A 12870-nucleotide genomic window follows, 5' to 3' on the forward strand; every position below is an offset into this window, starting at 1 on the left:
CGATTACTAACAGTGATTTCTCCTCTGTTGCTTGGACTTTAGCTTTCATTATGGTCTTGCATGTTTCCAGCTGCTACCATTCAGGAGATAGCAGCATCTAAAGCAGCTCCCCCCCCCTCCACTTTCCGCCCGAGCCCAGGCAGTCTGGGCTGTGCTCCTCTTCCCAGTGATCTCCCCATCTCCTTTTTATATCAGAGAGGAGACGGCCTGCACATGACAATGCTGTGGGAAGGGGCTGCTCAATGTGAATGTGACACACATTTCTGGGAACTGAAAAAGATAAAATTTTAAAGCACAAAAGCATTTATACAGCATGGTGTACTATGCCATTAGGGTATAAAAAATGAAACAACAGTTACACTTTAAGTAAACAATCACAAAAAACTTTTAAATTGACTTTTTCTATGGCTTTGAATGTCTTTTGTGATGCGATATTGCACTCTAGTTTAGAATTGCTCCATCTTGGCAAATAAATAAGGAGAACTTTTTAAATGACGCTTAGCTCTGATCCTGCCCATTGCAGCAGAAGCCCGGTTGTATATTACAGCTTGTGTGTCTATGCTATCATCATGATGTACTACTACATCAATTTGTAGGAGTAGGATGTAATAGTGTGTCATGTGGCATTAACAGGTTAAAAAGAATGACCACAAGCAGGCAAAAAATATTATAGAGTATCTCATAAATATAACACATAAACATCTAGTTAATAAAATGCTAATAATTGCTTTTGCTGCGTAAAAACAATATTTTGTATAATTAATTTATTTTTCTGCAGTGATACGTTGCACAGTTCCAGTTATAGATCATGGAAGTGTCCAAAATTCAAGAAAACAAGTCTACTCAAATAATGAAGTGATGCAATTTACATGTAAGACGGGATTTCAAGCAAATAGAAATGGACAATCTACATGCACTAAAGATGACTGGATTCCTAAACCCTCTTGTGAAGGTTTGTGACAGCTTTGTTTTTGAACTATATGAAAAATTCTTCTTTACTTAATATATCCTTCTTTAAGCCGTCTCTATACAAATGTGAAGATACTTATATAGTGGAGATGAGTGAATTGATTTTAAACTAATTGGATTTGTTATGAACTTCTCAAAAAATTTGCTTTTGATGATTTGTGTAAAAATGGCACACAGCACCATTTTACTGTGAGAATAGGTTGGGAAAACCATGAGGGAGGTAGAAGATGGAGGATCAAATTGCACTGGAAGGAAGTGGGGGACTTGCCCTGATTGGCTTAGAGCAGGGATGCTCAACCTGCGGCCCTCCAGCTGTTGTAAAACTACAACTCCCACCATGCCATTCTGTAGGCTGATAGCTGTAGGCTGTCCGGGAATGATGGCAGTTGCAGTTTTACAACAGCTGCAGAGGTTGTGTATGCCTGGCTTAGAGGCTGAGAGACCGCCTCAGTAATATACAAAATATATAGGACCTCACAGCACATATAGATGTTTAACTTTTAAAGTAACTAATACAAATGGTCCTTCTGACCTGGGTACGTCTTTTTATGTGCTGTATATTTTTATGGTTAGAGCCTACACTCCTCTACGCTGTATGATTTGCTCTTTTCAGAGCTCCCTGCCTGCTACCACTGATTCAAAAAATTATTAACACACATACACCTTGCATCCCGACATGTTTCGCTGGACACCCAGCGTCTTCAGGGGAAAAGCAGGTATGTGTGTTTGGGGGTGGGGACCATGTTATAATGGTTCGGTGTCTAATGACGTTTTTCTATGCGATCAATCAGGTCGCTTCTTGTACGATTATCCCACCTCTTCACTGCCTTTCTCCAATCCTACCAGGCTTACCTTCTTCCCAGGTTCGCCTTCTCTCTGCGTCATACCTCGGTCTCATCTTCGCCCGTACGCTGCACCGAGGAGTGTAGGCTCTGACCATCGGCAGGAGTGCTCGAACAGCTGATAGTCAAGAAAACATACCAACCTCCAGAATTTAAAATAGCAGGAGCTCAGATGAGAGCTTATGGTACCAAGGAGGGTATAATTGTGACTACCAGCCGGAGCGTACATGTCAGCCGAGGTCATTACCACACACCAATCCTAGTCTTTTTCTGGAAAGGAATATAGATAGTAGATGATATCCAGGCAAACCAGTAACCAGCCAGCATACCACTGAGAATTTTTAAAGTGTCTATAATGTCAAAATGGTTGTTTTAAATAATAAATAAATGTGAAGTTTTAAAAATATACAGTACATAAAAAAGACGTACCCAGGTCAGAAGGACCATTTGTATTAGTTACTTTGAGAGACAGCCTGACTCAGCCAGTCAGGGGGCAGTAGGCAGACAGGACCTTGCCGAAAAATAATTGCCATTCTGTCTTTACCTTGTGACCTGAAAGGGTGTCTTGTGGCAGCGTCTGACAAAAAGCTATTACAGACACAAGCCACTAATGTAGTGTGATAGGGAAATTATAGTGAATATAGAGATAAAATTAGGTCGATTTTAGGAAATTTGAACAGGGAAAACTAACTTTGAGAGAATGAGGGACTTCTCACCAAGTTGTTTGTTAATGGCAGCTAGCTCTACATTCCAAAACCCTCTGCAAGAAAATAAATATTTAAAAAATATCCATACAAAAAAAATAAAAAAATTCAACAGTTCATAGGCAATCTTATTGCCAGCAACCCAATATATGTTGTTACAAACCCTAAACAACTGCAAACTTTTTTTCTTCTAAAAACCATTTCAGTGCATTATACCAATGTTATTAAGTTTGCTGAATATTACTGTAAGATAACGGGTAGTTCCAACCAATGCAATACTGCAATGTTATTTTTATACCTATGTTATTGAGGGCATAGTTCAAAGACATTTTACTGAAAACATTGCATTTCTCTACCCAGGGGTGGACTGACCATAGACCATACAGGGAAATTTCCCAGTGGGCTGCACAAGGCCTCCTCACGTCTGCCTGTGGGGTATATACAGTAGCTGTTGGATGATCTCAGCATTAAATGATGCTAAAAGTATCTGGTACTTATGCATCTGGCTGGCAGAAAAATGTGCCCTCCTGCATCCAACTGTATTGCTGTCCTCAGGATGGCGATAGAGTTGAATGCTGCGGTCGGAGCACAATATTTAGTGCACTGTGCATTTAGCTCTGCTGGGGTAATACTTTGTGCTGCACTACAGTAATGCTGGCCCTGCCTGCTCATGTTGACTCTGCCTACTTATATTGACCCTGCATTCTGTTACTTTGTACTTGCGTACAACATGGGGCCACTTTTAGTTTTTGTTTTTTTTCCATGGCCCCTTTAGGTTCCCAGTCTGCCCCTGTTTATACCTGTGTTAGTGAAAGTGAACAAAGTACTGCATCAGACCTAACATATTGTTGCAAGAATTTGAATAGTTACAGAAAAAGCAATAATGCATTAACTCTATTTTTATATTTTTTTTTAACCCGCATTTAGAGATTAGGGAAGTTTATAAAAATGCATTTATTGTGCCGCCCCCAGCAACCAACCCCTTCCCCCCCAGCTTTGAACCCCTCAGTTGCCGCTTGATTGAAGACACAGAAACAAGGAAGAATGCAGCTATATGAGGACGAGAGACTGCAATAGCAATCACTCGTTCTCATACTGTGGAGGTGATCTTCACCTCCACTGAGCGAGCAGCTGACTGTGAGAAGGACGCTTTCTTCCTGACATTTAGCTGCTTATCTGGGTGTGTAAATAAGCCTTAACGTGGAAATCTTAGCATTTAGTGTTGGTGGTAAAGTGGGAAGAGTGCCGAGTAGTTGCATAGGGGGATTACCGGAATTCTTGGTTGAGGCCCTGTCAGATTTTGTCAATTTTATGCTTGAAATATGAGAAAAGTCTTCAGTGGAGATGGGGCACTGGGGGGATAGAGTATAGAGTTAAAGGTATTTAACAATTGTTTGGGGTTGCGGAAAAGATGCGTAGTATCTAGTAGTGAAGTATTTCTGTTTAGAAGAGGCGAATTTAGACTGGAAGTAGAGAACAGCTTTTTTGTATGTGATGAAGTCTTTTTTTCAGTGGGTTTTCTTCCAAAAAAGATACAGCTTCCAGGCGATCAACATGGCTAGCATTACAGTGTTAAATATCATACAATATTGTTGAAACTGAGACACATACAATCATATAATATGAAGTGCATCAAATAGATAATTATTTTTAATAGAGTAATTGATGGCAACCTTCACTCACCAGACTTTGGATGAAAACAAATGTAAACTGTCAATAACAGGCACCAAAACTTTTTAGTATTTCCAACCAATGCTAATGTGCATGTCAAGAATATATATTAAAGGGAGTCTGTCACCTCCATATGGCCATATACAGTGCTTACATGGCTCTGTAGCACACCTATACAGGATTGTAACGGTACCTTTGTTCTTTTCTTTAGACTTGCACTAGCAGGAAAAACTAAGTTTAATTCATATGCAAATGAGCACTCGCAAGTGCCCAGGGGCAGCATTCAGGGCGTAAGTGCCCAGGCTGCTCTGCCTTCTTTTCACTTTACTCCTCCCCAGTCTCTGCCTTTGCCCGCCCTCCAAGTCTCTTGCCTCATCAATAGGTCCGGACTTGGAGGGCGGGCAAAGGCAGAGACTGGGGAGGAGTAAAGTGAAAAGAAGGCAGAGCAGCCTGGGCACTTACGCCCTGAATGCTGCCCCTGGGCACTTGCGAGTGCTCATTTGCATATGAATTAAACTTAGTTTTTCCTGCTAGTGCAAGTCTAAAGAAAAGAACAAAGGTACCGTTACAATCCTGTATAGGTGTGCTACAGAGCCATGTAAGCACTGTATATGGCCATACAGGGCCGTCTTTAACCGATAGGCTTCCGGGCGGCGGCAGTCTCAGGCTCAGCGACGCCTATTGGCGTCATCTCGCGTGAGCTGAGATATCGCGAAGTAAACAAGTTGATCTACAGCTTGCCAGCAGCGATCATTCGCTGGCAGGCTGTAGATGTGATTTTTTTTTAACCCCAGAAAGGTATATTAGACGCTGTTTTGTTAACAGCGTCTGATATACCTGCTGCCTGGTCCTTTGCTTGGATCGACCACCAGAGGACACAGGCAGCTCTGTAAGTAGCACCAAGCACCACACTACACTACACACACCCCCCCTGTCACTTATTAACCCCTGATCAGCCCATATAGACTCCCTGATCACCCCTCTGTCAGGCTCCATTCAGACGTCCGTATGTGTTTTGCAGATCCGCAGATCCGCAAAACAAGGACACCGGCAATGTGCTTTCCACATTTTGCGGATCCGCCCATTGCCAGAACTATATAGAAAATGCCTTTTCTTGTCTGCAATTGCGGACAAGAATAGGACATGTTCTATATTTTTGCGGAACGGAAGTGCGGACCCGGAAGTGCAGATCCGCAATTCCGGATCCGAGCGGGACAAAGTCTGTCCCCATATAAATGAATGGGTCCGCAATTCCGTTACGCAAAATGCAGAACAGAATTGCGGACGTGTGAATGGGGCCTAAGGGTCCCTTATCACCGCCAGTTAGTTAGCTACTTGTTAGGTAGTTAGCGCCCAGCCCACCGCACCGCAGTCACTGATTAGTCGCTGATTAGCGTCATCGCTGTCGCTAATCAGCACTAGTACTATATAGTATCTGTAAGTGATCAAGACTGGTCGCAATCAGATCTATATCAGTACATTAGGGTCACCTTAGGCTCTACAAAAAACGCAGTGTTCGCCCGATCAGGCCTGATCTTGTACGCACACTTGCGTTCAGTCCGCCCCACCGCAGTGACAGAATATTTTTTTTTTCGATCACTGCAAAAACACTGTAAAATCGCTGCGGCGCTATAAAGATCACTTTTGAGCTTTTTGGATCTTTATTAGCGATCGCAGCTTTTTTTTTGCACATTTTTTGGCAGAGATTTTTTCATCCACATTGATCGATGCGAATGAAGAAATCTGTGCCGTTCATTTTTTCTTTCAGCCCAGAGGCTGAACGGAAAAAAAAAATCTCATTACCCGTATGCTCAATATAAGGCCTCATGTACACGACCGAGCAGTTTTTTGCGGTCCGCAAACTGTGGATCCGCAAAAAAACGGAAGGCGCCCGTGTTGACTTCCGCAATTTGCGGAACGGAACGGGCGCCTGCAATATAAATATACATGTCAAGAATAGGACATGTATATTTTTTTAGCGGGGCCGCGGAACGGAGCCACGGATGCGGACAGCACACGGGGTGCTGTCCGCATCTTTTGCGGCTACATTGAAATGAATGGGTCCGCATACGAGCCGCCAAAACGGCGGCTCGGATGTGGACCCAAACAACGGTCGTGTGCATGGGGCCTACGGAGAATAGCAGAAACTCCTAATGCTGGCCATACATGTAATGATTGCGGAGACCCTCAAATGCCAGGGCAGTACAAACACCCCACAAATGACCCCATTTTGGAAAGAAGACACCCAGAGGTATTCCCTGAGGGGCATATTGAGTCCATGAAAAATTGAACTTTTTGTCACAAGTTAGCGGAAAGGGAGACTTTGAGAAAAAACAAAAAAAAATCTATTTCCGCTAACTTGTGCCAAAAAAAATAATCTTCTATGAACTCGCCATGCCCCTCACGGAATACCTTGGGGTGTCTTCTTTCCAAAATGGGGTCACATGTGGGGTATTTATACTGCCCTGGCATTTTAGGGGCCCTAAAGCGTGAGAAGAAGTCTGGAATCCAAATGCCTAAAAATGCCCTCCTAAAAGGTACTCGTTGGACTTTCGGCCCCTTTGCGCATCTTTGCTGCAAAAAAAGTGTCACACGTGGTATTGCCGTACTCAGGAGAAGTAGGGCAATTTTTTTGGGGTGTATTTTTACATATACCCTTGCTGGGTGAGAGAAATATCTCTGTAAATTGACAACTTTGTATAAAAAAATGGAAAAAGTTGTCATTTACAGAGATATTTCTCACACACAGTACGGGTATATGTAAAAATACACCCCAAAACACATTGCCGTACTTCTTCTGAGTACGGCGATACCACATATGTGACACTTTTTTGCAGCCTAGGTGCGCAAAGGGGGCCCAAATTGCAATGAGTACTTTCACAGGGCATTTTTACGCATTTGGATTCCAAACTACTTCTCACGCTTTAGGGCCCCTAAAATGCCAGGGCAGTATAAATACCCCACAAGTGACCCCATTTTAGAAAGAAGACACCACAAGGTATTCCGTGAGGGGTATGGTGAGTTCATGTAAAAAAAAAAAAATTGTCACAAGTTAGTGGAATATGAGACATTGTAAGAAAAAACTAAAACAAAAAAAAAAAAAACAATTTCCGCTAACTTGTGCCCAAAAAAAAAAATCTTCTATGAACTCGCGATACCACATGTGTGACACTTTTTTTGCAGCCTAGGTGCGTAAAGGGGCCGTAAGTCCAACGAGTACCTTTAGGCTTTACAGGGTTACTCACAATTTAGCCCCGGCCAAAATGCCAGAACAGTAAACAAACCCCACAAATAACCCCATTTCGGAAAGTAGACACCACAAGGTATTCACTGAGGGGCATAGTGAGTACGTGGGAGACTTTTTATTTTTTTGCCAGAAGTTAGCAGAAATGGAAACTTTATAATTTTTTTTTCCTCAGAAAGTGTCATTTTCCGCTAACTTGTGAAAAAATTTTTAATCATACATAAGCTCACCATGCCCCTCCGCGAATACTTTTGGGTGTCTTCTTTCTAAAATGGGGTCATTTGGGGGGTATTTATACTATCCTGGCATTCTAGCACCTCAAGAAACATGACAGGTGCTCAGAAAGTCAGAGCTGCTTCAAAATGCGGAAATTCACATTTTTGTACCATAGTTTGTAAACGCTATAACTTTTGCGCAAACCAATAAATATACACTTATTGGATTTTTTTTTTATCAAAGACATGTAGCACAATAAATTCTGACACAAACTTGTATAGAAATGTGATTATATTTGAACAATTTAACAGGGAAATTTAAAAATACACTTTTTTTGAGAAAATTGCGGTCTATTTTGATTAATATCAGAAAAACGAAAAATCTCAGCAGCAATCAAATACCACCAAAAGAAAGCTGTATTTGTGAGAAGTAATGGAGGTAAAATTCATTTGGGTGCCAAGCTGCATGACCGAGCAATAAACCGTTAAAGTTGTGAAGTGCCGATTTGTAAAAAAGGGCCTGGTCACTAGGGGGGTATAAACCTGTGGTCCTTAAGTGGTTAATATTGATTGGACCCTGGGCAAAAAATTACTTGGGCCCCCTGGATCCCGCATTCCCACACCTTAGCAGGCAATCACGCCCTCCACCACAACACACACACTAAAAATCCACACATTTGGTAGAGTACAGTGAATGACTGTAAATACTTCCAGTTCTGAAGACTCCAGCGGCTCAGGATCAGTGCTCTGGGCAGCTGGGCTCAGGCTGGAAGTGGGCACCGCTCTGCAGGAAGGAGACCAGGGCTCGGCTCACCCAAGTGTTACAGTGCACCAGAGCACCCCACAGTATGCAGTATAGCACCCTATAGTATACAGCACCCACAGTATGCAGTATAGCACCCCCACACTATACAGTACCCCATAGTATATAGTAGAGCAGTATAGCAGCTCACAGTATACAGCACCACACAGTATACAACACCTCACAGTATACAGTAGATCAGTATAGCACCTCACCGTATACAGCACCCCAAACTATACAGTCCCCCACACTATACAGTACAGCAGTATAGCACTTCACAATATACAGCACCCACAGTATAAAGTATACAGCCCCCCACACTATACAGTACAGCAGTATAGCACTCCACAATATACAGCACCCACAGTATACAGTATACAGCCCCCACAGTATACAGTACAGCAGTATAGCACTCCACAATATACAGCACCCACAGTATACAGTATACAGCCCCCCACAATATACAGTACAGCAGTATAGCACTCCACAATATACAGCACCCACAGTATAGAGTATACAGCCCCCCACAGTATACAGCACCCCACTATACAGTAGTTTACAATATATTAGCATAACAGCGCCTGTCACCTTTTTCTTATGTAATCTTCACAAAAAAAAGCTCCACAGTTAAGGAAAACTTCTCCTGCAACACTCCTGGTAGAAAGGGCCTTGATGACCTCATAGCCATGTGACCAGTAATATTGCTAGGTTACTGGTCACATGGTGATGATGTCATCTAAGGTCCTAGAGAATCACAGCTCTCACAGTACGCTGCCTGGAGTGTCGGCAGGCATGGCATGGCAGCACCCCCTGTGTAGCTGACAGCCTGACACCCGGGGCAGTGGCTAGCAGGGCTCAAGAGGCAGCTGCCTTGGGCCTCCCCGGAGCAACTGGGTCCGGGGCAGCTGCCCCTTTTGCCCCTTGTTAAAGACGGCCCTGTGGCCATATGGAGGTGACAGACTCCCTTTAACTCTAAGGCTGGGTTCACACTTGAGCGTTTTACAGCGCGTTCAAACGCGCTGTAAAACGCTCAACACATGAAAACCAATGCTTCCCTATGGCCCTGGTTCTCACTTGAGCGTTTTACAGCGCGTTTGAACGCGCTGAAAAACGCCCTACGTTCAAACAAGTTCTTGAGCTTCTTTGGGGCGTTTTGACGCGCGTTTGTGGCCATAGGACACTGCAGTCAATCACACAAACGCGCGTCAAACGCGCGTTTACTATTGCAAAAAACGCGCATAAATACACGTGACAAAAACGCGCGTTAAACGCGCATATAAAATGCGCTCAGGTCTGAACCCAGCCTAAGGCTACTAATGCATATGTCTGACCAGATGAAGAAACAGATACCAGGACAGACCAGTGCATACACACAGATGATAGGGCATTCATCTCAAGAGAGAATCCCTTAAGTTAATGAGCAAAATGGTAAAGGGGGCCTGAGCAAAATGCAGTATCCTATAACCAAAAGACTACATGGTTCTCCAACAGAGATGAGAAATTTCTTAAAATTAGTTTTGGAATGAATGAATCAGTCAAAAAATTTGATTTGGGAGAATGAAAAGTGCAACAATTGCACCGAAAATTGGTATATAAAACTCTCATATGTTTTCTCTCTAGTTGTTATCTCTTTTTTCTCTCTCTGTCCTAATCCTTTTAAGCTCTTTAACGCAATGGCAGCAATAGTAAACAATTTAACACTGATATACAGATGTAGCAGGGTTAGCACTCAAGCTCTTAATTCAAATTTCTTAACTCATCGCGTTTTCTTGAGACAAAATCCATTGAAAAGCAATTGAAGGTGTTTGCTTAATGCATTTAGTTTAGATAACATGTCTCATAAATCATGAGTGTTAACTCTACTACATCTGTACAGCTATGGGTAAACACATGGTTGATGGTCTTAACCACTTAAGGACCACAGGTTTATACCCCCCTAAAGACCAGGCCCTTTTTTACAAATCGGCACTCCACAACTTTAGCGGTTTATTGCTCGGTCATGCAACTTACCACCCAAATGAATTTTACCTCCTTTTCTTCTCAATAATAGAGCTTTCATTTGGTGGTATTTCATTGCTGCTGACATTTTTACTTTTTTTGTTATTAATCGAAATTTAATGATTTTTTTGCAAAAAAATGACATTTTTCGCTTTCAGTTGTAAAATTTAGCAAAAAAAACGACATCCATATATACATTTTTCTCTAAATTTATTGTTCTACATTTCTTTGATAAAAAAAAATGTGAATTTCCGCATTTTTGAAGCAGCTCTGACTTTCTGAGCACCTGTCATGTTTCCTGAGGTTCTACAATGGCCAGACAGTACAAATACCCCACAAATGACCCCATTTCGGAAAGTAGACACCCTAAGGTATTCGCTGATGGGCATAGTGAGTTCATAGAACTTTTTATTTTTTGTCACAAGTTAGTGGAAAATGATGTGTTTTTTTTATTTTATTTTTTTCTTACAAAGTCTCATATTCCACTAACTTGTGACAAAAAATAAAAATTTCCATGAACTCACTATGCCCATCACGAAATACCTGGGGGTGTCTTCTTTCCAAAATGGGGTCACTTGTGTGGTAGTTATACTGCCCTGGCATTTTAGGGGCCCGAATGCGTGAGAAGTAGTTTGAAATCAAAATCTGTAAAAAATCGCCGGTGAAATCCTAAAGGTGCTCTTTGGAATGTGGGCCCCTTTGCCCATCTAGGCTGCAAAAAAGTGTCACACATGTGGTATTGCCGTACTCAGGAGAAGTTGGGCAATGTGTTTTGGGGTGTCTTTTTACATATAACCATGCTGAGTGAGAGAAATATCTCGGCAAAAGACAACTTTTCCCATTTTTTTATACAAAGTTGGCAATTGACCAAGATATTTATCTCACCGAGCATGGGTATATGTAAAATGACACCCCAAAACACATTCCCCAACTTCTCCTGAGTACGGCGATACCACATGTGTGACACTTTTTTGCAGCCTAGGTGGGCAAAGGGGCCCACATTCCAAAGAGCACCTTTCGGATTTCACAGGCCATTTTTTACACATTTTGATTTCAAACTACTTACCACGCTTTGGGCCCCTAAAATGCCAGGGCAGTATAACTACCCCACAAGTGACCCCATTTTGGAAAGAAGACACCCCAAGGTATTTCATGATGGGCATAGTGAGTTCATGGAAGTTTTTATTTTTTGTCACAAGTTAGTGGAATATGAGACTTTGTAAGAAAAAAAAAAAAAAACATCATTTTCCGCTAACTTGTGACAAAAAATTAAAAATTCTAGGAACTCGCCATGCCTCTCACGGAATACCTTGGGGTGTCTTCTTTCCAAAATGGGGTCACTTGTGGGGTAGTTATACTGCCCTGGCCTTTTAGGGGCCCAAATGCGTGCAAAGTAGTTTCAAATCAAAATCTGTAAAAAATGGCCTGTGAAATCCAAAAGGTGCTCTTTGGAATGTGGGCCCATTTGCCCACCTTGGCTGCAAAAAAGTGTCACACATGTGGTATCACCGTACTCAGGAGAAGTTGGGCAATGTGTTTTGGGGGGAGAGAAATATCTTGGCAAAAGACAACTTTTCCCATTTTTTTATACAAAGTTGGCATTTGACCAAGATATTCATCTCACCCAGCATGGGTATATGTAAAATGACACCCCAAAACACATTCCCCAACTTCTCCTGAGTACGGCGATACCACATGTGTGACACTTTTTTGCAGCCTAGATGCGCAAAGGGGCCCACATTCCTTTTAGGAGGGCATTTTTAGACATTTGGATCCCAGACTTCTTCGCACGCTTTAGGGCCCCTAAAATGCCAGGGCAGTATAAATACCCCACATGTGACCCCATTTTGGAAAGAAGACACCCCAAGGTATTCAATAAGGGGCATGGCGAGTTCAAAGACATTTATTTTTTTTGGCACAAGTTAGCGGAAATTGTTTTTTTTTGCTTTTTCTCACAAAGTCTCCCTTTCCGCTAACTTGGGACAAAAATTTAAATCTTTCCTGGACTCAATATGCCCCTCAGCGAATACCTTGGGGTGTCTTCTTTCCAAAATGGGGTCATTTGTGGGGTGTTTGTACTGCCCTGGCATTTGAGGGTCTCCGCAATCATTACATGTATGGCCAGCATTAGGAGTTTCTGCTATTCTCCTTATATTGAGCATACGGGTAATGAGATTTTTTTTTTCCGTTCAGCCTCTGGGCTGAAAGAAAAAATGAACGGCATAGATTTCTTCATTCGCATCGATCAATGTGGATGAAAAAATCATTGCCGGGATTTTTTTATTTTTTTTATATATACAAAGTGTTTGCCAAAGCATATGAACACTGCCGCCTCCTCAGCTCATATGCCTCGGCAAACGTATCTTTTACTGCAGAGGAGAAATCTCGTCTTGCAGCGCCGCATACACCGACTTTTGTGTAATCT

At 42.3% G+C, this 12870-nt stretch overlaps 1 long non-coding RNA gene across 1 annotated transcript in view; it reads left to right on the forward strand.

Annotated features, from left to right (window-relative positions):
• The first annotated feature begins 777 nt into the window (after positions 1 to 777).
• LOC120983451 overlaps positions 778 to 12870 on the forward strand; it is a 32097-nt gene continuing 20004 nt past the window's right edge. Inside the window, exon 1 of the long non-coding RNA XR_005775055.1 lies at positions 778 to 952. This is a non-coding gene — a long non-coding RNA (uncharacterized LOC120983451). The remainder of the gene's footprint in view (positions 953 to 12870) is intronic.

The sequence above is a fragment of the Bufo bufo genome, unplaced genomic scaffold, assembly GCF_905171765.1.
Source record: "Bufo bufo unplaced genomic scaffold, aBufBuf1.1, whole genome shotgun sequence".
Classification (NCBI taxonomy): Eukaryota; Metazoa; Chordata; class Amphibia; order Anura; family Bufonidae; genus Bufo; species Bufo bufo.